Raw genomic sequence first — 25190 nt, 5'->3', positions numbered from 1 at the left:
GGCCTCACACAATTTATATCTTAGAGTCTCAAATGTCACCTATTGTTTAGGGTCCCATCGGAAATCCTTGCCCTTCCTCATCAGAAAAGTGAGCGGTACTGAAATCTTGGAGAAGTCCTGATTAAATCTCTGGCAATACCCTGCTAGGCTGATGAAACTCCTGATCTCCGAGGGAGACTTCAGTGCCTCCCACTGTATCACGACCTCAATCTTGGTCGAATCGACTAAAATCCTGTTTAGATTAACGAGATGTCCCAAGAATTGGACCAATTTCTTGAAGCCCGTTTGACCCCATAAAGAGATTTATGCAGTTTGCATACACATGAATCATTTTTCAATCCAAAACCTTATGGAAACTTCATGTAAACGTCTTCATTGACAGAATAAGTAATATCTAGTCGGGAGGCTTGAGGATACAATAATCTACCCACGAGACGTCTATAACGATTAGCATCTACCGTGACTTCTCCTTTACACTTGTCTAATTTCACATTTTGCTCCATAGGAAAGGAAACTAGCCGACAACCAAGCATTCCTGCATCTTCTAAAATATCCAACATGTATTTTTAGAACCATCCCTTCTTGCATTCAACTTCAATCCCAAGGAAAAACTTTAAAGGACCTAGGTCCTTGATGCTAAACTTGCCATCAAGAGCTTTTTTCGTTTCCTATATTTATCCATGTTATCACTAATAATGATGACATCATCCACGTAAATAAGAGTAACAACAATTTTTTTTTCAAAGGAACGAAGAATGATCAGGTCCTAAAGGTTTGAAACCAAGGCGCTGAAAAAAGGTGGTGAAATTTTTATACCAATTTCTTGAATCCTGCTTGAGCCCATAAAGAGTATTATGCAATTTGCATACATGAGAATCATTTTTCAATCCAAAACCTTGTGGAAACTTCATCTAAAAGTATTCATTGATAACATAAGTAATACTAGTCGGGTGGCTTGAAGATAGATTAATACAATCACGACACGTCTATAACGATTACCATCCACCATGGCTTCTCTTTTACACTTGTCTAATTTCTCATTTTGCTCCATAGGAAAGGAAACTAGTCGACAACCAAGCATTCCTGCATTTTCTAAGTATCCAAGGTGTATTTTCTTTGCCTTAGAACCATCCCTTCTTGCGTTTGAGCAACTTCAATCCCAAGGAAAAACTTTAAAGGACCTAGGTCCTTGATGATAAACTCGCCATCAAGAGCTCTTTACGTTTCATGTATTTTATCCATGTTATCACCAATAGTAATGACATCATCCACATAAATAAGGGCAACAACAATTCTTTTTCAAAGGAACAAATAACGATCAGCTCCTGAAGGTTTGAAGCCAAGGCGCTGCACAAAGGTGGTGAATTTTTTATACCAATTTCTTGAAGCTACTTGAGCCAATAAAGAGATTTATGCAATTTTCATACACGGGAATCATTTTTCAATCCAAAACGTTGTGGCAACTTCATGTAAACGTCTTCATTTAATTCTATATGTAGGAAGGAGTTGTTCACATCTAGCTGGTGAACACGATATCCTCTTTTTACAACAACAACAAGGAGAGTTCTGACGGTGACAAGCTTGGCAACTGGGAAAAAGGTGTCAGTTAGTCTATTCCTTCCATTTGAGTGAATGCCTTCACGAATAAGCGAGCCTTGTATCTTTCTATCTCTCCACTGGGTTTATATTTGATCTTGTTTACCCGTTTGGAGTCAATAGCATGCTTTCCTTCCGGTAGTTCTTGTAAGCTCCAAGTTTTATTCTTTTCAAGTGCTTGTATTTCGTTATTCATAGCTTTAATTAACTTGTAATCCTGCACGAGTTGTCCAAAGGTTTTAGGCTCATTACTTGAGGTAATGGCCACAAGAAAGACTTTGTCTTTATCAGTGAAATTATCATAAGAGACAAAATGAGCTAAAAGATGAATCGTTGAGGGATGCTAATTGGAAGAGACAGGTGAATGTTCAGGAACGAGGAATGGGGGAGCTTAACATTGTAATGATTGAGATGATCCGACATAAATCGTTTTCGTTTTGGCCATTGAAAGCTCTCTGGTTCAGGATGAGGTGCCTCTTGATCTTCGCTTGTGTCATGATTCGTATGAGTGGGATCAATGATGTGATCTGATGTGGCAGGGACTTCATCTTCAACTGGAGTGGGTAGTGTATCTGGGGATAAGACATGTTGGGTATCCTTGGTTTTGTCCAAACTGTTAAAGCCAAGCTGTCTCGTCCCATCTTCAATTTCCCATTCCTTTGGAAAGACAAGAAATTCTTCTTCTTTTTTAATCCCATTTATGTTAGAGAAAGGGAAGATACGTTCACCAAATTTTACGTCCCTCGATATGATGATCTTGTTGTGTTGTGGTTCAAATATCTTGTATCCCTTTGTCCTTGGAGGCTAACCCTAAAACACTCCTGGTCTTCCACTTATCTCAAATTTATCTCCTCTGGTTTCTATGTTTCGATAATATGCTAGACAACCAAAGACCTTCAAGTAATTATATTCAGGTTTTTTAATGTACAAGAGCTCATAGGGTGTTTTGTTTTCAATTACATCAAATGACAAACGATTGATGATGTACGTGGCGATCAGAATGCATTCACCCCAAAAATTGATTGGGAGATTAGCTTTAAATTTTAAAGCACTTGCTATTTCAAAAAGGCGTATGTGCTTTCTCTCCACAACCCCATTTTGTTGGGGCGTGTGTGGACACGTAGTTTCAAGAAAAATTCCTTCTTTAGCATAAAAATTGAGCATGTTGTTGGAGGTGAACTACCCTCCATTATCACATCTAACTTTCTTAATTTTCTTTTCAAACTGAACCCACATTGCGCGACTATAGTCATCGACAATAGTAAGGAAATACTTTGCATGCGTGAGTGAGGGTGTTCTATAATTCCTCCATATGTTGCAATGCACAAGGTCAAAACATGAGTTTGTTTTAGTGGTGCTAAGATGGAAAGGCAATCTAGCAAATTTGACTTTAATGCACAAATCACAAACAATGTTTGAATTAGCAGAAACATTCATAATAAAATCAAGACAAAAAAGTTTTGAAACTGAAGTGTGTCCCAATCTTTCATGCCAAGTGCCAGAACTCATCCCCATCCTATATAGCCCCATCTTTCTCATCCCCATCCTATACAGCCCCTCATCACATTCACCCATCCTAATCAATTCCCTCGAACTCAGCTCTTGTATGACAATGAATTTTGGAAAAAAATATTGCAACACATTGTAAGTCATTAATAAAATTGCTCATTGATAAAAGGTTGCATTCCAAATCTGGTACATGCAAAACATCCTTTATGGTAATATCGTTGGGTAGGGTGTGATTTCCACGACCCTGACAGGAACATTGTCACCATTAGGTATGAAAACGGGTGATTCAAAACGTTCAGTGGGTAATTTTTCAAGTAAATAGTTGTTATAAGTAATGTGTTCAGTGGCACCTAAATCAACAATGCATTTACCCTTCCTGTTGATCTTACCTGCCATATTTGCAACTGGGTCTTTTTTGTTTTGCTTGTCAAAGAAGGTGGCAAACTACTTGTATTGTTCATCATTCAATCCAAGTGTTGGATTTAGCTCACCTTCAACAAATGGAGCCTTTGGTTTCATTTGTTTTTCCTCTCCTTGCTACCACTCCGGGTAGCCAATACGTTTAAAACAACCATCTCAGTTTTGGCTGTCTTTTCCATAAAAGTTACAATGCTCAACCTATACTTCAGTCTCTTTCTTTCCTTCTTTTCGATTGGGCTTGAAGGAACCTTTATTATGGTCACTTTTAATGGGTAAGAAGGCCCGGAAGGTTGTAGCGTCATCCTCCGTTCATCTTGACCTAGAGACAACCCGCTGCTATTCATCTTCAGCCACATGATGATAGCGTGCTCCTAGAGTAGGAGTGGGTCGCATGGCTAGTGTTTGAATTCTTATGGTGGCGAAGTCAGAATTCAAACCTAGCAAAAATTCATACAACCTTTCTTTATCTTGAAGTTCAGAATCTTTTTTACCTATATCACATGTACACTTCTTGCATTCACAAATTGGCATAGGAAGAACCGTCTATATTTCATCCCATATCCCACGAAGCTTGGTATAATATGCTGAAACAGATAATCCTTCTTTTCTAGCCGCAAAGAGAGATTGTTTCGGTTCATACGCCTTACGAGCACTTTCTTTTCCAAAGCATTCCTTCAAGTCATCCCAGGTTACTTAAGATGTGACAACATCCTGTTATCATGTCGTCACTTCTCATCTAAGGCATGTAATCCATGGAATCGGGCAAGTTTTTCGATGGTTTCGTCGATGAAACCAACCTTGTTCTTTCTTGCAAACAAGAAATTCAACATCTCTTGTGACCAGTCAGTATAGTTTCTGTCTGTGAACACATCATTAACGTCCATCTGTCTAGGGTAATACGAGAGGTGGAGATAGAAGGGAAAATCATAATTAGGGACGTTGTTTGTTCCGTCGACATCATCTTTCCTACTGCCGACGCACATGGTTTAGGGTTGGATCGATTATTTCTACTCTGATACTATAATAACTTTGTTATTATGGTAAAGGTTCGGCTTAATTAATAAAAATGTTCAAAAGCCCTTTATATATCTTTATATACACAGGAAATTACAAAGATAAGGAAACAAATAAACTTTCCTAAAAAAACATAAAAAGAATAAGATACGTGTAAATATTATTCTCAATATCATATGTTGTTATATTAATCGAATTAAATGAAAAGTAGAAAGAAAAGTGTGCAGAACTGCAGATAGAGGTGGACTCCTCCACCTTTAGATATTTATATGAAATTATGCAACAAATATAAAAAGTATTTATGGAAATTGTTTGACCTTTGGTTGAAATTTCTGGCGTTGAATACTATGCGTTCATACTGTTTTTCTTTTACAAAATCGAGTTTAGCAAAAAAAAAAAGAAAAGAACGTTCTACTTGATAACATTTGAATATTCTAACATGTTAGTTAGTGGAAACTTAGTATTTGCGTCTTCTTAGTGTTATCATTGTTAGTATTTGCGTCATGCTTTATAAAAAAATTATTATTTTTTCTTTAATTCTAATTCTTACGAAAAGAATATTTTATATAATTTAAATACCTAATGATAAACCTAAATGCTATAATTTTCTTATTTAAATATAAATAGTACAAAAAGACAAGTAAATGACATTATGACTAAACGTTAGCAAGTTAGTGGGATGTGTCCTTCTCATCCTACTTTGACATAGACCTTTAATTGGACCTCCTCAGACCAATCGTTCTTTTTTCTCCGTCCAAAAGATCGAAGGGCTTGAGAAATATGGCAAAACGGGTCGTTGTCATTTGATCTCGGTATTCCATGTTGTTAAAAAAGATTGTTTAATATTTAAAATCGTAAATTGTAAAAGTATAATTTAAACAAAAGTTAAAACTGAAACCGGCAAGTCCCTATTTTTTTTCTTTATTTCTTTATTTTATATATATATATATATATATATATATATATATATATATATATATATATATATATATATATATATATATATATATATATATATATATATATATATATTGGGCAAAAGTGGTCCTTTCTTTATGCATACATGTTCAATTGTATCCTTCTAATAGAAGATTTTAATTTTAGGGAAAAAATGGTCCTTTCTTTATATATACAAGTTCAATTGTGTCCTTCTAATAAAAGATTTTAATTTTAGTCCCTGGCCAAATTGGTCCTAGATTTGTACACATATGGGTCGATGTATTAGACACGTTGTTGCACTGTAGACCATTCCACCGTTTCTCTAACTTAAATCAATTGTTGCACCACCATAGACATAATTCACTACCTTTCTCCTACCCTCAAAAGGCTTCCTTCTGATGCCGATGAGTTCATTGCCAACGTTCAAATCGTATTCAGAACTGGAATCGAAAGGGAAAACCCATCACAGTGTCCGCTCCTTTCCTCCGACCATTCGACTCCACTGCCTTCACCGCTCTCTCGACATAAACCCTACCCTTCCTTTTTCGCTCTTTCGCCTCCTTGAATCAATGGAACTTAGGTCGCAGGACAGACACCTTCTGCCATTACATGATTTCACACACTATCTCTATTTATGTGTTTTCCCTTTAATTGGTTCCTTTATTTATTTCGATCCTGTTTACAATTCTGTTGTAGTTGTCTTCAATGGTCGTAACTCCAACTCCCTGAAGATCATCTTTAATAATGAATCGTTTCTCTAAAATCCCAGGTAAAAGTTCTTTGTATTTAAACTGGAAAATCTTCTTCTCCATAAACCTAGGCGATGTTTAATTTGCATAAAATCACACCACCGCCAACGACTTCCTGATCCGTTCTTCCCACCGCTCCAACTTCAGGAACCCTAGATGCATGTTCATGTTTCTGCTTTAAATTGATGGTGCAGGTTGACGATTAAAATCAATATTCTTTTTTTTTGTTAATTTCTCCCACTTCTTTGTACCTCCTGCTTTTGAGTGTATTCACATCTTCAAAATCACCGTTCCAAAATTCCTGAAGCTTCGCCGGAAACTTGGCATGCTGGTCCTTTGTTTAAGCCGGACTCCATGGATTTCTACAATCTTGAACTCACCAATACTAATGTAAGTATATATGCAACTACTTCATTATGATCGACATTTACTTTTTTCTATGTGAAATTACAAATTTTGATTCTCATTCGTGTGATTGTGTTTGGTGCAGGTGGTGGATCATACAACCCATGATTTCAAGAAGGAAAACGCAATTGTATTTGTAATAGTGCTCTGTCAAATTTTTCCTGACCACAATCATAACAAACTTCTTTTTTAAAATGAATCAAGAAATCCAAAAGTTTTTTTTCTTCACTTCATGTATTATTTCTTTTTCCGTCTTATTCCATCTTTGATTGAATAAACTTGTTTCTAATAAGGCCCCTTTTTTTTGCCTATTACCTGTTTGATAAAATGCCACAACTAATGAAAAAAATCTGAAGGTTAGCAGGCGGAGGATAAAATTATACAACCTTCTTACCACATATTGGAGCTCTATCAGCAGATACATATCTTTTGGAGGAGGTAAATTAAATTATATATTTTTTGGTCAACATGTGCTGAAGGGAAACATTTTCATTTTGATGAAAAGTGAAAACTACTTCAATGGTTTATTGTAGGCTACTCAATTTATCACTCAATGTATGATGACTCTGTATGGATGAGCGAATTTGGTTATCCAATGTTTTCAAAGACATGTTGCTGGCATGTTTTAAGTTTTAACATTATTTATATGTTATTTCATTATAATTAATTATACAACTTATTATTTACAAAACTAAAAACTAAACATAGAATGACAGCAACGAGCATTTGGGGTTTACTAGCTCTACAGCCTACAGATGCGAAGATTTTTCCTTTTAGTCATGAGTCCTATGTATATGAGCTTCATGTATGTTCATAGATCATTTTTTTAAAATATCTGGTGGGATTAATCTTTCACTCGTTCTCCAGATTTTCCCATTTTTTTAACTATATATATATATATATATATATATATATATTGTTTTTATAAGGATTCATGGGTTCAGGTGGGAGGTGCAGTTAACAATCTGAAGGTATTAATCTTTCACTTATTCTCCAAATTTTAAATGGGTTTTGACCATGTGATAAAACATGTTAAAGTGCAATCCTGGATTTGAAGGTCTCTAACAAACACCATTCGTATCAAAGTAATTTCCTATATAGCATGTTCCTTTCATTTCTATTTTGTTAAACCTTTTAGGTTTACTTTATTTTTTTCTTATAAAACTGTTGTATTTTAAACGTATATTACTATAATTTTATTTGTAATTTTTTGATTCTTAGTTTCTTTAGTATTTCTACATAATTTATTTTATTTTTACCTAATTAAAGCATGGTATTGAAAGTACAAGGTTGTGATTGGTGGTTGATTTAAAAATACAGCAAATTTAACATTTATGAGTACGTATGTTTGTTATGTACACAAAACCGACTTACTTTGGAAATTAGTTGTTTGTCATTTATCCCCAGATTCTTCAAAAAAAAAGATACATTCATCAATTATTGACTTAAATTGAAAATGTTATTGACCTGCTTAAGTTTCCATTTTCTCCGTATTTTATCATGATAACAAACACTACCTTGTTATACATGTTTATGTTGATGTAATTGATGTGTAGGTTCTTTTGTATAAAGTGCCCACCTTAACTATTGATGTAATCCCAGGGATAGCGCAACATGAAATATTGAACAATAGAAGGCATGTCCTGACCAAGGTAATATTAATCTTTTACCTTTTTCTTTTTTACATTTTTTAATAGTTTTAAATTGTAAAAGAACATCTTTCGTCTCCTATTTTTTTTTTCTTGAAGAACTTGAAACTGATGGTGTGAACTGCCAATTTGATAGGATAACGATGCTTCTGTGAAGCTTTGGGGGATCACTAAAGGTGTTGTGATTGAGGACTACGGACAGGTTGCTTACATGCTGCCTTGGATAGTTGAAATACATATTATCCATTTTCTATTAAAAGTTACTCATTATACCTCTCCTTTAATGATTTCCTTATGCTCCCATTTTAATTGTATATACTTTTTCCAGGTCAGCATTCCTACATGGTTTGACTGCAGATACTAGGCTTGGAAGCATTGCTCGCAGCTTTATAAAAGATCCGAAAGTTCTCACATTCATTGATCCTTAGGTGGGCTTACGAACAAAATTAGAAACTTTCAGGGATCAAACACATGGACTGTTTTTGTAATTTACTCTTTTGTTTATAATATATGATGTTATTGTTTGCAGAGGACATGATTTTAGCAAAAACGTGTTCAATGAACAAACTGTTATTGTTTGTGATCAGGTATAACTACATTTGAATTTATATGGGCAACGCAGACTTACCCTAGGTTGCTTTAGGTTTATGATCCACTAATCATTATACATCGTTAACGACATTGTCAGTGTGAAAGAGAATACCTTATCAAGTGTCTAAAGGCACAAAAAATGGCTGATTTGGAGGTGTGTATATGTATATTAATATTATGCAATCACATATACATATATAGTAAACGAAATGGGTTGATATTTTATTATTGTTTATAGGCATTACCAAAAGGGAAGTGGTTTTGTTTCACGGATTGTGAGAGAATTCATTCTGTTTTGCAAAATCTGCTAACTCTAGAACCAAGATTGTTGATGATGACCTCTTGACTTTTGTGAGTAAATATATATATTTATTTAACTAAGGCTTTATTAACTTCATAGTTCCGCAAACAAATGTCCATGCAGGAATACCACATAAGACAGACCAAATTACTATGTAATCCTTTGTGTCGATAACAACAATGAATTGGCTAAAATGATCGGAGCTGTCTAAGTCTATCCCCACAACGCGGGGCTCCTCATCTAGTTATTATTATTATTATTATTATTATTATTATTATTATTATTATTATTATTATTATTATTTTGGAACAACGAACACAAATATATACTAAACTACCTCTAAATTATTTCACCTATGTCTACAATGGGACTTGAACCATCAACCTCAAGGAGGAAAGACAATATCGGATACCGCTGACAAATCTACACTAAACATCATTCAAACTAGTAGAAAAACATGTTTCTCAATAAAAATGACTATTATTTAAAATTAAACTACCCATTCTATTCCTTAACTTATTTTTGGCAAAAGTCATTCCAAAAATAATAATAATAATAATAATAATAATAATAATAATAAACTATTTCTATATTCGTTGTAACAAATAGAAGAATCAACATTAACTTGGTTACGCTAAAAAAACACTAGTGGATATGTCAGGAGGTGCCTATCTGTATTAATAAGCTTCATTGAAAATGAACTAATGGTCTTTTTGCACATTGTTAATAAAATATTAAGTTGGCAATCAACAGTCTTTAAATCGGTGCTTGAAAATTCTAAAAGATAAAGGGTAACAAGTTTGAGTATTTTTTGTCAAAAGAAGGAAGTCATTCTTAGGCTTTAAACAAGACATAGAAGTAGGCAACTCCGTTGTCACTTCATCAAATTGATTATCAAGTTCTTGACATAATAAGTCAATTAATTAAATAAACACTTTAACCTGGAAATTGATGAAGATTGTTGTTTGTTGAACAAAATGCATCTTCTTGATGTATATAATGAGCTTCTATATTCACAACAACAATGTCATATTTATTGCATAATGATGTGACTTTATTCATATGGATATCTCATCCAAATCTATCAAGTTTTGCAAAACACCTTTAGTAAATGAAACAAGTGGCATGACTCTAACAATGTCTTGATCATTTCTTTGCAAAACAACACATAAATTGTTGGTGTATCCATATATAATAGAGTTTTGGTTCACCATAAAGATAAAATCAAACGATTTTAACGAGTACAAAATACCTTGTGCTTTTGCTTTATCATCTAAATTTAAACAGTTCTTTCCGATCATTACAAGTACTTCAACAATTGTAGGAAACATGTTGATAACATTTAAAATAGAATTATAATGAGATCCCTAACGGGGTTCACCGTGTCACCTCAAACCATTATCTTGATTTAACTTTGATCCTGAATCAATATCACTTATTTGAAAGGCTTGTAACACCTGAATTTTTAACACAAAGTACATTCAATTGTTTTTTTTTTGTTTATTTAAAGTATAAAGTCACTTGGTGTATAATGGTGTTAAATAATTCGATACAATTAGTTACCATCAAGGATTAGAACGACGATCTGAGTCAGGTGCTCCCAACTCATACTTCTCTACCAAGAGTACCTGAACTTGAAAGACACACATCAAAAAAGGGTACACTACAACGAGCTTAGTGAGTAACCAACACAACAAGATATGAACTAGTTACACACCTAAATATATATCAATACATCAATAATCAATATAATCTCCATAGTTCCTTTCAATAAACATTATATGAACTCGAATAGAGTGTTATTACATAATATCCCCAACAATAGGCTCACAACAATTTAAATTTTTTGATATGTTCACCAATAATATCAACACTCAAAAGTGTGACACCTCGTAACACCCCATAAGGTTCGCCAATAATTACCAAGGGATTTACACCATCCAAACGTTCACTAATAATTACTAATGGATATACACAATTCAAAGGTTCACCAATAATTACACCAATGGATTTACAACATTCAAAAGTTCACTAATAATAACCAATTAATTTACACTGTCCCAAGGTTCAGCAATAATTACCAATAGATTTACACCATCCAAAGGTTCACTAATAGTTATCAATGGATTTACACCATCAAATGGTTCTCTAATTACATATAAATGTATAGTGTTATAACTGATGGGTTTTATTTACTCTAACATTCCTATGGTGCACATATAACCCTAATGCTGTGGATCTAAGTTTTCTCTAGTTATACATGCAACATTGTTTTCCAAATCATAAAGCCTAAACTAGCATGCAAGGCAACATCTAAATCATAAAAAGTAGTTAGAAGATTACCTTGTGTAGTAGATTGCTTGTCTTTGACCTTTAGGAGTCTAGCACCTCAAGTGTGATGCCTCAAATGCCTTATAACAAACCAAGAACAAGAGAATCGATTTGAGAGAGAGGTTTGGGAGATCAAAATCGGCTAGCTACAACTCTAGTGTGCACGGGGGCCTATTTTAGGGTGTTAGGGACTTCTTTTATAGCTTAGGATTACAGCCATGCAAACCCTAATGACTCTTCATATTTCTTAGTCTTTTGGGCTAAACCCTCTTGGACTTTCACAAAGGTTTAGTCCAACTTTAATCAACATGAGTCAAGAGCCCAACTAGAAGTATTACTGATTTACCTAATCAGTCCCAGTAACTTTAATCAGTTTCTTTTGATCACTAAATTTATACCAAATGAATAATTTATCAATGCTAATTAAATAATATGATTTCTCAATTAAAATCTTATACTTATAATATATTAATAAATCAAAATAAAATATCCATCCTATCAAATTGTTCCAGAGTGTTACAACCCAAATGGACCATGCTGTTATCGGGACAAGTACATACCAATTATAGTTATTGGCTTAGATACCTAATCCAATAGTCCGCCACTTGGATACCTTTAATAACTATAATCGCCAATGTAGCTTCAAAATCTGTGTAGCAATCGTAGCTCTCTAAGAGCCAATGTCGAATCCTGACGCGCCATTTGATTGGTTTTAGCCATAAGAACTTTCCTATGTGCGCATGCAAAACCCTAATGCTTGGATCTAGGCATTCTAATTAAACATGCTTTGAATCCAAGACTTCTAACGACTAATTAGGTATAAAACAATACAAAATCAGAGCTAGAAGTTTACCTTTGAATCTCTTGTTTGATCTTGTTGTCTTGGAGCTCTAGAGTCACAATTGTCACTCCTCTAATGGCTTACAAAAACCAACTAGCAAAGAAGATGATTTGAGAGAGAGGTTAGGAAGAAATTCGGCCAGGGGTACTCTACTTTTGATGAGATGCCGATTTCCCTTGCTCAAGGGATCTATTTATACTTGTAGACTCCTTAGGGTTTCACCTTTAAACCCTAGTTGGATAATCTTTCCTTAAAGCAATCCAAATCCTTACCTTAGATAAGCCTTGGACAATTTGAGGCTATCCCTAGCCCTAGAATCCGTCCAGCCTTCATCCAATAAGGATTTACAGTCTAAAGTGCAACTATCAAACAATTGACAATTTATACCCTCTTATTTAATTAATCTCTTTAAGTCACCAAATTAATCCTAATTAATTCTATGACTTATATTAATCAAATAACAATATTATTATTCCTTATATTATTCTCATAATATATTAATAATATTTATTCTCTCATAATAAATCATCCCATCAGGTTGCTATGGTGAAGGCAACCCAAAAGGACCATGCACAATCGGGTCAAATACTTGCCTAATATAGTTGCAGCCTTAGACACTATTCCAACAGTCTCCCACTTGGATAAGTCTAGTAACTATATACACAAGTACAATCCGATTTGCAATCGTAGCTCTCAAAGAAGCTGTCAAACTCTGATCTAATCAGTCTTGTCCTTTAGATAAGGGATCGTACAGTCCTCTGTTAGATATCATGCTGACAATTCTATGGAATGATTAGTCAAGCATTTAGGTTTCTCGATCTCTGATTTATTTGACATAGAACTTAATCGAACACATCAATTCAGTTCTGACCGGGCCCGACACATAAGTCAAATCAAATCATCGAGCGACTGAGATATCACTTTTACCTTCTTAGGATAAAAGTTACAGATAAACTTCGACTTATATGCATTTACTTATTCATTAATCAACTATACACAACAATGCTATGAGTTGTACTCATGAACGTTGCAACAATGCTTCGACTTAAAACGTTTTAGTATGGAAAACTCGAAGAAGGGAGAATTACTGATACAAAGTAATGCCAAGTTGAGTAAGACTCAAAGTCCGAGTATCGAAGCTGAAATAGCAGAAATAAGCCGAGTACCAAACGCTTCCGAAGTTGGCTCAATCATGTATGCTATGAATTGTACTCATGAACGTTCCAGCAACCCTTTTGCTATGTCTAATACCATTTAGACAATCTACACACCGATTCATGACAATCTTCATTCATATCTACTTCCAACATATGAACGATTGTGGACAATTTTAATAATTCGATTACTCTTAATAAACTCAATTATTCTGGAAGTCAAAACATGCAAAGTGAAACAATAGTTAAACAATTAACATAAGACAGTAACATTACTTATAAATAAAACTCCTTTATTTAATCATCAAATGTTAATTACATTTATCTATTACACGTTTCTAATACTATCTATCTAATCTATGCTAATATCATCCTTCAGCCCAATACTCCTAGCATGCTGCCAGTGCTTAACCCTACTCAGTCCCTTCGTAAGCGGATCTGCTGGGTTATCTTCCGATGATATCCTCTTCACTACGAGTTGTCCTTCTTCTACACGATGTCTAATAAAGTGATATTTTCTATCGATATGTCGTGATCTACCATGATCTCTCGGTTCCTTGGTCAAGGCAACCGCTCCTTCATTATCACAGAAAATCTCCATGGGCTCCTTTATGGCAGGTATAACTCCATGATCACCGATGAAGTTCTTCAGCCATATTGCCTCCTTCGACGCTTCGCTCGCTGCAATGTACTCTGATTCGCACGTTGAATCAGCTACAGTTTCCTGCTTGGAACTTTTCCAAGTCACTGCTCCTCCATTCAGGGTAAAGACCCAGCCTGACTGCGAACGGTAGTTGTCCCTGTCGGTCTGAAAGCTGGCGTCACTATACCCTCGCACCTTCAAGTCATCACTCCCTCCGAGGACTAAGAACCATTCCTTCGTCCTCCGAAGGTACTTAAGGATATTCTTCACAGCAATCCAATGGGCTCTGCCAGGGTTCCCTTGATATCTACTAACCATGCTCAAAGCAAAGGCTACATCAGGGCGAGTACAAGTCATAGCATACATGATTGAGCCAACTGCGGAAGCGTATGGTACTCGGCTTATTTCTGCTATTTCAGCTTCGATACTCGGACTTTGAGTCTTACTCAACTTGGCATTACTTTGTATCAGTAATTCTCCCTTCTTCGAGTTTTCCATACTAAAACGTTTTAGTACCTTCTCTAAGTAAGTGTTCTGACTAAGTCCTATTAGTCTCTTACTTCTTTCTCTCACTATCCTTATTCCTAAAATGTAAGAAGCCTCTCCGAGTTTCTTCATAGCGAAGCACTTCCCGACACAGGACTTAACTTCTTGCAGAGTCGGGATGTCGTTTCTTATGAGCAATATGTCATCGACATATAGAACGAGGAAGCTTACTATACTCCCACTGGCTTTGACATATACACAAGATTCATCTTCGCTTCATACAAATCCAAACTCTTTGACTTTCTCATCGAAGCAAAGATTCCATCTGCGAGATGCTTGCTTAAGTCTATAAATGGACTTCTCAAGCTTACACACTCTATTCGGATGCTTCGGATCCACAAACCCCTCTGGCTGAGCCATGTAAACATCCTCAACCAACTTCCCATTAAGGAAAGCGGTCTTGACATCCATTTGCCAAATCTCATAATCATGAAATGCGGCAATTGCTAGCATCACTCTAATAGATTTTATCTTCGCAACTGGTGATAAGGTCTCGTCATAGTCAACTCCGGGAGTTTGAGTAAAGCCCTTCGCGACCAATCGCGCTTTATATGTGTGTACGTTTCCATCCACGTCGGTCTTCTTCTTGAAGATCCATTTGCACCCAACGGTCTTACGTCTGGGTACATTATCAACCAAATTCCAAACTTGGTTGTCATACATGGATTGGATCTCGCTATCCATTGCCTCTTTCCATTTCGCAGACTCCGGGCCTGCCATGGCTTCCTTATAGCTATTAGGTTCATCAAGGTTTATTAGTGTACCATCACTAATATATGTGTCCCCTTCAGTAATAATATGAAAACCATAAAACTAGGGTTGAACTCTAACTCTTTCGGAACGTCTAAGAGGTAAGGACTCGTCAATCGGTTCAACCGGAGTTTCCTCCTCGGGTTGAGTGCCAGCGGTAGAGGTTCCTTCATCTATCGACTCTTGAATCTCTTCATGTTCGATTTGCCTCCCACTGTCTCCTTGGCTTATGAGTTCTCGCTCTCGTAAAACACATCTCCTCGCAACGAAGACAACATTGTCCTTCGGTCTATAGAAGAGATATCCAAAGGATTTCTGCGGGTAGCCGATGAAAATACATCGCTCACTACGAGGTTCGAGCTTGTCGTAAGTATATCTTCTTACGAAAGCCTCGCAACCCCAAACCTTGATGTGTGCTAACGAGGGAGCTTTCCCTGTCCACATCTCGTGAGGTGTTTTGGCAACCTTCTTAGTAGGGACTCGGTTAAGGATATGGGCGGCAGTCTCTAAGGCATACCCCCAAAAAGAGATAGGTAGTGAAGCACGACTCATCATAGAGCGAACCATATCCAATAAGGTTCGATTACGCCTTTCTGCCACACCATTCAACTGCGGTGTCCTAGGAGGCGTCAATTGTGAAACTATTCCACACTCCTTGAGATAATCGTGGAATTCAAGACTTAGGTACTCTCCTCCTCGATCGGATCGAAGCATCTTGATTTTCCTGCCCAATTGATTCTCCACTTCATTCTTGAACTCTTTGAACTTTTCAAAAGTTTCTAACTTTTGCTTGATTAAATAGATATACTATAACAACCCGATATTTCAACTCTTTGTAATGACCTAAAAAGTCAAGTATTGTAACCACCTTGGAGTTAATCAAATTAACTTTGATAATAAAATGACCAAAAAGTATCTATTTAAATTCCTACTATGTTTATTATCATTAAACCGGGATCGCACGTAAAAAGAATGCCCAAAATTTGGCTTCGTATATTGAAGTTAAGATTCTTTCCAAGTTCGGCTTAGCAGCAGACAACTAAAAACTCGAATCGGAGGTCGAGCGACTTTTGGCCGGAATGACCTAAACGAGAATCGAAGGTCTCGACAATGGTATTTCAGCGGTAAAAAGTCTGGCAAAAACCGACGTCAGATAAAGGAGTTATGAATTTTTAAAGAAATTCCTTAATCACGATATTTTATAAATAAATAATAAAAATAATTTCATAATTTGCCAACGGAGTCTAAACGAAAGTTGTAGAGCATAGTCTCACCTACGCGTGGATATAAAGACCATCGAAAACGGAGTTCGTATGAAGGAGATATGATTTTTTGGAGATTAACGCGTTGGCGTTAATTATTTCTTTTGAAAGATGTTTATGCATTTATCTTTTGAACATGTAATGAATACAATGATGTAAACATTTTTAAAAACCTTTATATATGTATGGTGGTGTGTACTTTCCTTTCTATGAACTGTTATGATACTGAATATGACGTCCTCCGCCCCCGAACGTTCCCGCCGTTCTGGTATGGGGGTGTGACAGATTGGTATCAGAGCTTTGTTTATAGGGAATTAAGTATATTAAAACCATTTCTTTTTGGTATACAACTATAAACTCAACTGGGCAAAACCACTCTGAGAAGAGTCATACTTTTGAAATTAAATTTAATTAGTTTTCTTTTTTTAAAGTAGGCATGCACTCATTCCATACTAATAACGGTTTCATATCGGATAATTTTAGAAGTATTATAAATAAGTTGTGCAGTACAGGTACGCCTTGGGACATGTAATCGGAACTGGGAAGAATATAGCCTGATCAACTATATTTGTCCAAGAGCCAACTAACGTATGCCAAGGAGTGTCTGCAATGGGCAACCAATTTAAAACTTACCAAAAGCACATCATCACATAATACTAAGGGAGTTTTTGTGTTGTCATCAGCCATTAAACTTAAGGGTAAATTTCATGTACTCTAGCTTATAGTCAATTCTTAACCCTATTCTCGTACAGACTCAATGGCTGGATTCCACCACCCCAACGACCCCTACTACCCCAACCAAGGTAATGGAGGATGGGTCGAAGAAGATTCCGAAGAAGACGAAGAGCCGATAGAATTGGATGAGGGAGATGACTCTGGTACGGATTCAGAGCCAGAGGTTATCAATCCACCGGTCCCACAACCCCCTGTCCATGTGAGGAACTTCCAAGGACCCACTCCTGTGTGGGGAAGTCACCTCCACCATTGGAGCCAACAACAAAGCTTACGCCCTCCCTACGGCATGTGCTGAGACTTTTATGTTGTCAGAGGCGGGGGATCGGCAGACCGAGCACTTCCGATCATGGTTGGCAAACTAGCCAACCAATGCTATCAATCCGGAGTTCAAGCCAACCGGATCCGCGAGATCAACGTAGAAGTACAGGTTCACACTTCTGACAACCGTAGGCTGGATGGTATTCAGGACCATGCCCAACTCCAAACTGAGGCATTTCAGGCACAAATGATTGCAGCCCTAGCCGAGTTAAGGGAGCAACAAGCCGCTCTTGATAGGCGTCTAATGGAATCGAAGCAATCAGATGCGGAGTCAAGCTCCAAGCGCAACCTACGTCGCAAATAGTGCTTGCCAGGAATGCAAATTTTGTTGTAAATTAGGACTTCGGATAAGAATATAAGTTTCTTTAAAAACTTTCTGTAATCGGAGACCTTTAGAAAGGTCAAAAAGTTTTGTCTAAACTCGGATGAAACACAACTATATGTTTAATATATATATATATATATATATATATATATATATATATATATATATATATATATATATATATATATATATATAGGGCATATCTCTTTCTTGTTTTAATTATGAGTAGTCCGATCAATTCATAAGTACATCTATTCAAACATTATTTATGAATCAAGCTCAAAACCATGTGTTGGCCAAACCAAATTCTTAAACTATTAAAGGAAGTTAACTCAATATCATTCAACTCGCAACCACCAAAACTTATAATCTCTCATTTTTTTTTCCTTTTAGCAGCGCAATGCCTCCTCGTAGATCAGCACGTACCAACGCAACCCCACCACCACCTCCACCACTGACATATGATCCGGCCATGGTCCAGGCTGCTATCACAACAAGAGTAGCGGCCGCCCTCTCTCAAATAAACTCCAATGCAAATGGAGGTACAGGAAGCAGCACTAATCATCCCAATCGTAGCACCGGCCAGAGCCATGTAAGGGAATGTACTTACAAGGAGTTCTCCAACTCAAAGCCAAAGACTTTTAATGGCAGTGGGGGAGTCATTGACTAATGCAATGGTTCGAAAAGACCGAAACAGTCTTCAAGATCTACTCGTGCCAAGAAACAAGCAAGGTCAAGTTCGCTGCTTGCACCTTCATAGATCGAGCCCTCACTTGGTGGAAAAGCCATGTGAATTCAGTGACACTCACTGTTGCTAACGCCATGAGTTGGGAAGAGCTGAAGGTTCTACTACTGGAAGAATACTGTCCAAGGGGCGAAGTGAAAAAGCTTGAGCAGGAGCTCTGGAATCTGAAAATGGCTGGGTCTGATCTAGTCGCCTACACCGTTAGGTTCAACGACCTCGCTGCTTTGTGCCCGACCATGGTCCACCCAGAATCAAAGAAGGTCGAAAGGTACATTTGGGGGTTGTCACCCCAGATTCAAGGGCATGTCCTAGCTTCCAACCCTATTACCTACAACAGCGCTAAACGCCTGGCTCAATGACTCATCGACCATGGAGTGAAACAGAGTACCATGGCAGCAACCGCAAATCCACCTAAGGAGGCTCAGGGCCAGAGTAAGCCTTGGAACAAGAGGAGGGGACAAACCCTCCAGGAGAACCCCAAGAAACAACAAGTAGTTGCGACCCACGCGATTACGGTACCTACCAACTCTGCCCGCACAAGCTCATACAATGGGAAACTTCCAAAGTGCAACCAATGCAACTTTCACCACCACGGTCTCTGCCGTAACCTTCAATGCACCAGGTGCAATAAGAAGGGACATACAACCCGCTATTGCAAAGAGCCAACCCAACAATCCGCCCCCACTGCTAATATCGGAGTGAGCCGCGCCTGCTTTGAGTGTGGAGACACGGGACACTACCGCAGGGACTGCCCGAAGGCAAACAACAGGAATACCGGCGGAAGGGGCCGAGTTTTCACAATGGGACAAGATGAAGCCGTTGCGGACCCTACTGTTGTTACGGGTACGTTTCTTCTCGATAACTCGTATGCATGCATTTTGTTTGATAGTGGAGCGGAAAGGAGTTTTGTGAGTCACAACTTTAAAGGCATGCTAAAACCAATACCACAATCATTAAGTGAACCATTCATAGTAGAAATGGCCAACGGAAAAACAGAAGGCACTAAGGAGATATACTTAAACTGCACCCTAACTCTAAACGATAATCCCTTTCCAATCAACCTCATGCCAGTCTCGATTAAGAGTTTCGATGTCATCATTGGCATGGATTGGCTGAGTTCACATCGTGCGGACATTTTATGTTACGATAAGGCCGTTCACCTTAATCTGCCAACCGGCGAAACCTTCCTTGTCATGGGCGACAAACCTAGTACCACTCTTCGTATCATCTCAAGTATCCGGGCTCAGAAGTACCTACGCGAAGAGTGCCGCGCGTTTTTGGCTCATGTTGTAGATGTGAAGCGCGAAGTCTCGGACGTCAAGAATGTGCCCGACGTATGCGATTTTCCCGACGTTTTTCCCAAGGATCTTCCGGGAATACCACCCGCAAGACAAGTCGAATTCAGAATCGATCTGGTTCCCGGAGCTACCCCAGTAGCCAAAGCACCCTATCGATTAGCGCCGGCGGAGATGCAGGAGCTATCCGGCCAACTGAATGAACTACTTGGAAAAAGGATTCATCAGGCCGAGCTTCTCGCCATGGGGAGCACCCGTGTTGTTCATGAAAAAGAAGGATGGATCGTTTAGGATGTGCATCGACTACCGAGAACTCAACAAACTTACCATCAAGAACCGATACCCCCTACCCCGAATCGACGACTTATTTGATCAACTCCAAGGAGCCAACTACTTCTCCAAGAGCGATCTGAGGTCGGGGTATCACCATCTACGAGTCCTGGAGAGTGATGTTCCCAAGACGGCCTTCCGAACGAGGTACGGACATTACGAATTCGTAGTGATGCCGTTCGGACTAACCAATGCCCCGGCCGTATTCATGGATCTAATGAATCGGGTATGTCGTCCATTCTTGGATAAATTTGTGATAGTATTCATAGACGACATACTCATTTATTCAAAGAATAAAGAAGAACATAGTCAACACCTGAGACAAGTCTTAGAGACGTTACGAACTGAGAGACTTTATGCAAAATTCTCAAAATGTGAGTTTTGGATTAGAAAGGTGGACTTCCTCGGTCACGTGGTCAGCAAGGAAGGAATCCACGTGGACCCCGCAAAAATCAAGGCTATCGAAAACTGGTCCGCACCAACGACACCAACCGAAATTCGCCAGTTTCTAGGTCTTGCTGGTTATTATCGAAGATTCATCCACAATTTCTCCAGCATCGCCAAGCCTCTTACCGCTTTAACCCAAAAAGGTGTGACCTACAACTGGGGAGAAAACAAGATGCTGCATTTCAGACTTTGAAACAGGCCCTTTGCAATGCACCCATCCTTTCTCTTCTAGAGGGGACTGAAGATTTTGTGGTGTATTGCGACGCTTCGAAGCAAGGACTGGGTTGTGTACTGATGAAGAGGGGAAAGGTTATTGCATATGCCTCACGACAAATGAAAACGCATGAGGTCAATTACACCACTCATGACTTAGAACTTGGAGCGGTGGTCTTCGCTCTTAAAATCTGGAGGCACTACCTATACGGTACCAAGTGCACTATCTTTATAGACCAAAAGAGCCTCCAACACATCTTCGACCAGAAGGAGTTAAACATGAGACAGCGACGTTGGGTTGAATTGCTCAACGACTAAGAATTTGAGATTCGCTATCATCCGGGAAAGGCAAACGTCGTGGCCAATGCCCTTAGTCGAAAAGAGTACTCTGGCCGAAGAGTGAAGTCATTAGCCATATCAATCCATTCGCACCTGTCAGCGCAAGTCAAGGAAGCTCAAATAGAGGCCTTGAAACCCGAAAACGTAACAGGTGAGGCCCTTAGGGGAATGGACAAGAACTTAGAAATCAAGAGTGACGGAGCACGCTACCTCATGAACCAGATCTGGACACCCAAGTTTGGTGGATTCAGAGAGGTAGTTATGAGCGAGGCACACAGGACTCCATACTCCGTACACCCAGGGTCAGACAAGATGTATCTAGACCTCAAGCAACTCTACTGGTGGCCAAACATGAAAGCGGAGATTGCTACCTATGTGAGCAAGTGTTTGACTTGCGCCAAAATAAAAATAGAACACCAGAAACCCTCAGGTCTACTCCAACAACCTGAAATACCTGAGTGGAAATAGGAGCAGATTTCTATGGAGTTTATAACGAAACTGCCCAAAACTCAGGGTGGCCAAGATACTATTTGGGTGATCGTCGACAGATTAACCAAGTCCGCTCATTTCTTACCGATCAAGGAAACTGATAGGATGGAAAACCTAGCAAGAACCTACATCCGGGAGATCGTACGACTACATGGAGTACCGAGGTCCATCATTTCAGATAGAGACAGCAGATTCACTTCCAGATTCTGGCAATCATTGCAAAAATCCATGGGAACAAGGTTGGATATGAGTACAACATACCACCCACAAACTGACGGACAGAGTGAGAGGACGATCCAAACCTTGGAAGACATGTTGCGAGCATGTGTAATCGACTTTGGTAAGGCATGGGATGTTCACTTACCTTTGGTCGAGTTCTCTTATAACAATAGTTATCATACTAGTATCAAGACTGCTCCATTTGAAGCCCTTTACGGCCGTAAGTGCAGATCACCTCTGTACTGGACGGAAGTGGGCGACACGCAATTGACAAAAGGTCTAGTCCCTAATAGCACCCTCACTGGTCCGGAGATCATCAGAGAAACGACTGAAAAGATCGTGCAAATACGAGAACGACTAAAGTCCTCAAGGGATAGGCAAAAGAGTTATGCCGACAAAAGGTGTAAACCATTGGAATTCCAGATTGGAGACCGTGTGCTACTAAAGGTCTCACCCTGGAAGGGCATGATATGCTTCGGAAAGCGTGGGAAGCTAAATCCTAGGTACATTGGACCCTTCGAAATCATTTCAAGAGTTGGTCCAGTGGCCTACAAGCTCCGTCTTCCAATCGAGCTTAACAAAGTACACCCAGTATTCCACATATCGAACCTGAAGAAGTGTTTGTCCGACGAAACACTTGTAATTCCACTCGATGAAATCGATCTAAATCAAAATCTTCACTTTGTGGAAGAACCCGTCGAGATCATGGATAGGGAAGTTAAACGAACTAAACAGAGTCGCATTCCAATAGTAAAGGTTCGATGGAATGCTAAGAGAGGACCCGAGTTCACATGGGAACGGGAAGACCAAATGCAGCAGTAGTATCCGCACCTCTTCCTCAGCCCCTAAGACTTCTCTTTTGTATTAAAATTTCGGGACGAAATTCCCTCTAACGGGGGGATGATGTAACAACCCGATATTTCAACTCTTTGTAATGACCTAAAAAGTCAAGTATTGTAACCACCTTGGAGTTAATAAAATTAACTTTGATAATAAAATGACCAAAAAGTATCTATTTAAATTCCTACTATGTTTATTATCATTAAACCGGGATCGCACGTAAAAAGAATGCCCAAAATCCGTCTTCGTATATTGAAGTTAAGATTTTTTCCAAGTTCGGCTTAGCAGCAGACAACTAAAAACTCGAATCGGAGGTCTAGCGACTTTTGGCCAGAATGACCTAAACGAGAATCGAAGGTCTCGACAATGGTATTTCAGCGGTAAAAAGTCTGGCAAAAACCGACGTCAGATAAAGGAGTTATGAATTTTTAAAGAAATTCCTTAATCACGATATTTTATAAATAAATAATAAAAATAATTTCATAATTTGCCAACGGAGTCTAAACGAAAGTTGTAGAGCATAGTCTCACCTACGCGTGGATATAAAGACCATCGAAAACGGAGTTCGTATGAAGGAGATATGATTTTTTGAATTTTATTAAATAAATTATATATAAATTTAATTCAAAAATCTGGTAATATCCGAAGGAGGAGTCAGCGTCCTCATCCGAGTTACGCGCTGCGTAGTCTCGTATGCCCCGCGTATGCGAGGGCCTTGGTCTCAGTCCGTCCACGTCGCCCCTATGCGAAGCTACCCCCTTTCCGTCCCATCCGAAGCCGAGGCAATCGAGGACTCGGTTATGCATGACGTACGCGTACGCGCTGCGTACGAGCGTACGCCCCGCGTACCGAGGCGGTTCAGCACTCCTATAAATAGAAATGCTCATTCTCTCTCTTTATTTTCTTGCGTTTTGCCTCGTTTTCCGTGCCCGCACTACCCTGAAGCCCTGATCCTTTTGCTCAAGTCCCGAAGATCGATTTTACTCCCGAGATTCCCGAGAATCCCGAGAAAAATCCGTTTCCCGAGACGAAACTCTGCCCGGTTTTCCATCTCGCTATCTTCAAACTTTCAAGTGAGTTCATATTCCCTTCAAACACACTTTAAATACATTTTAAATGGTTTTATACTCTTTTAGGGGAGGAATACAAGTAAACATTCGGTTATTATCGTGTATTTCATAAAATTTCACTGTACTTGTCTTTATCAAATGAATCACTTGTGATTTAGTACTACTATGTGAAAACTCTTGTCATACTTCGCATGCACTAGATTTATACAAAGTATTTAGTAATTCCAAAGTATCCTTCGTTGTTAAACCGTTTTATACATTCTAAAAACTTATGATTTATGCTTTGTCAAACATTGTGAAAAAGGATAAACTTTGCACACAAAACTATTACTTTAATACAGACTTAGTTGAGAATCCATGAGACGTGTACATCTTCAAATACTGCCTTTTTGTTAAAAGGTATCGCTACAAGTCATGTCTATAACCAGAGTCTCCCGTTCGGAGAACGTGTCAAATGTGTATAGATCTATACGGGAAGTCATGATCCCGCGCCCTGACTGTTAGCTACAGTCCTTCCTTTGGGGTGACAGTTTGTTATAACGCTATGACGCCTGAAGAACGTCGCTACAGGCATATTATGTTTAGTATGGTTATAAAACTCATCGGATACACAACTATTATAGTACTTTTGACTGATGAATGAGTAGCTACTACAGTTATTCATTATCTAACAAACTGAAATCTTCTGATAGGTTTATTTTATAAATCTATGTTTAAAATCTTCTAAAGCATGTGGATTGCTTCCTATTGTTAGTCTTGGACGTTAAACAAACAACTATTAGGAAAATAAGGGAATTTCTATGTTCAACTATCTACATTTTTCAACATAAATACTCTCATGCACTACATACTTTTATAAGAAAATAAGGGATTTTCTTGGAAATTATACACTCATTTTGGAATGGCATTCAATGTTTCTAAATCACTTAGGAACTCACCAACTTAATTGTTGACACTTTTTCTTTGAAATAACTTGTATTCTCAGGGAACCGTTAGGCAGGTTTGGAAATCAACTTTTGGAGATTAACGCGCCGGCGTTAATTATTTCTTTTGAAAGATGTTTATGCATTTATCTTTTGAACATGTAATGAATACAATGATGTAAACATTTTTAAAACCTTTATA

At 38.1% G+C, this 25190-nt stretch overlaps 1 long non-coding RNA gene across 11 annotated transcripts; it reads left to right on the top strand.

Annotated features, from left to right (window-relative positions):
* Nucleotides 1-5783: 5783 nt before the first annotated feature.
* On the top strand, nucleotides 5784-9253 carry LOC145074663 (uncharacterized). Of its 11 annotated transcripts, XR_013691974.1 has the most exons (8): nucleotides 5784-6617; nucleotides 6718-7717; nucleotides 8189-8284; nucleotides 8418-8483; nucleotides 8610-8709; nucleotides 8811-8868; nucleotides 8970-9026; nucleotides 9111-9253. It is a non-coding gene; the product is annotated as an uncharacterized LOC145074663 (long non-coding RNA). The 11 variants fall into 11 exon arrangements; XR_013691976.1 differs by lacking the exon at nucleotides 8811-8868 and having other exon boundaries at nucleotides 8869-9026; XR_013691981.1 differs by lacking the exons at nucleotides 8970-9026; nucleotides 9111-9253 and having other exon boundaries at nucleotides 5784-6058; nucleotides 6175-6617; nucleotides 8610-8913.
* The last annotated feature ends 15937 nt before the right edge of the window (nucleotides 9254-25190 follow it).

This window comes from Lactuca serriola, chromosome 9 (genome assembly GCF_051521515.1).
Source record: "Lactuca serriola cultivar US96UC23 chromosome 9, Lser_US96UC23_V15, whole genome shotgun sequence".
In the NCBI taxonomy this organism is placed as follows: domain Eukaryota; kingdom Viridiplantae; phylum Streptophyta; class Magnoliopsida; order Asterales; family Asteraceae; genus Lactuca; species Lactuca serriola.
The sequence above is the reverse complement of the archived record's forward strand: the minus strand, read 5'-3'. Positions and strand labels throughout refer to the sequence as shown.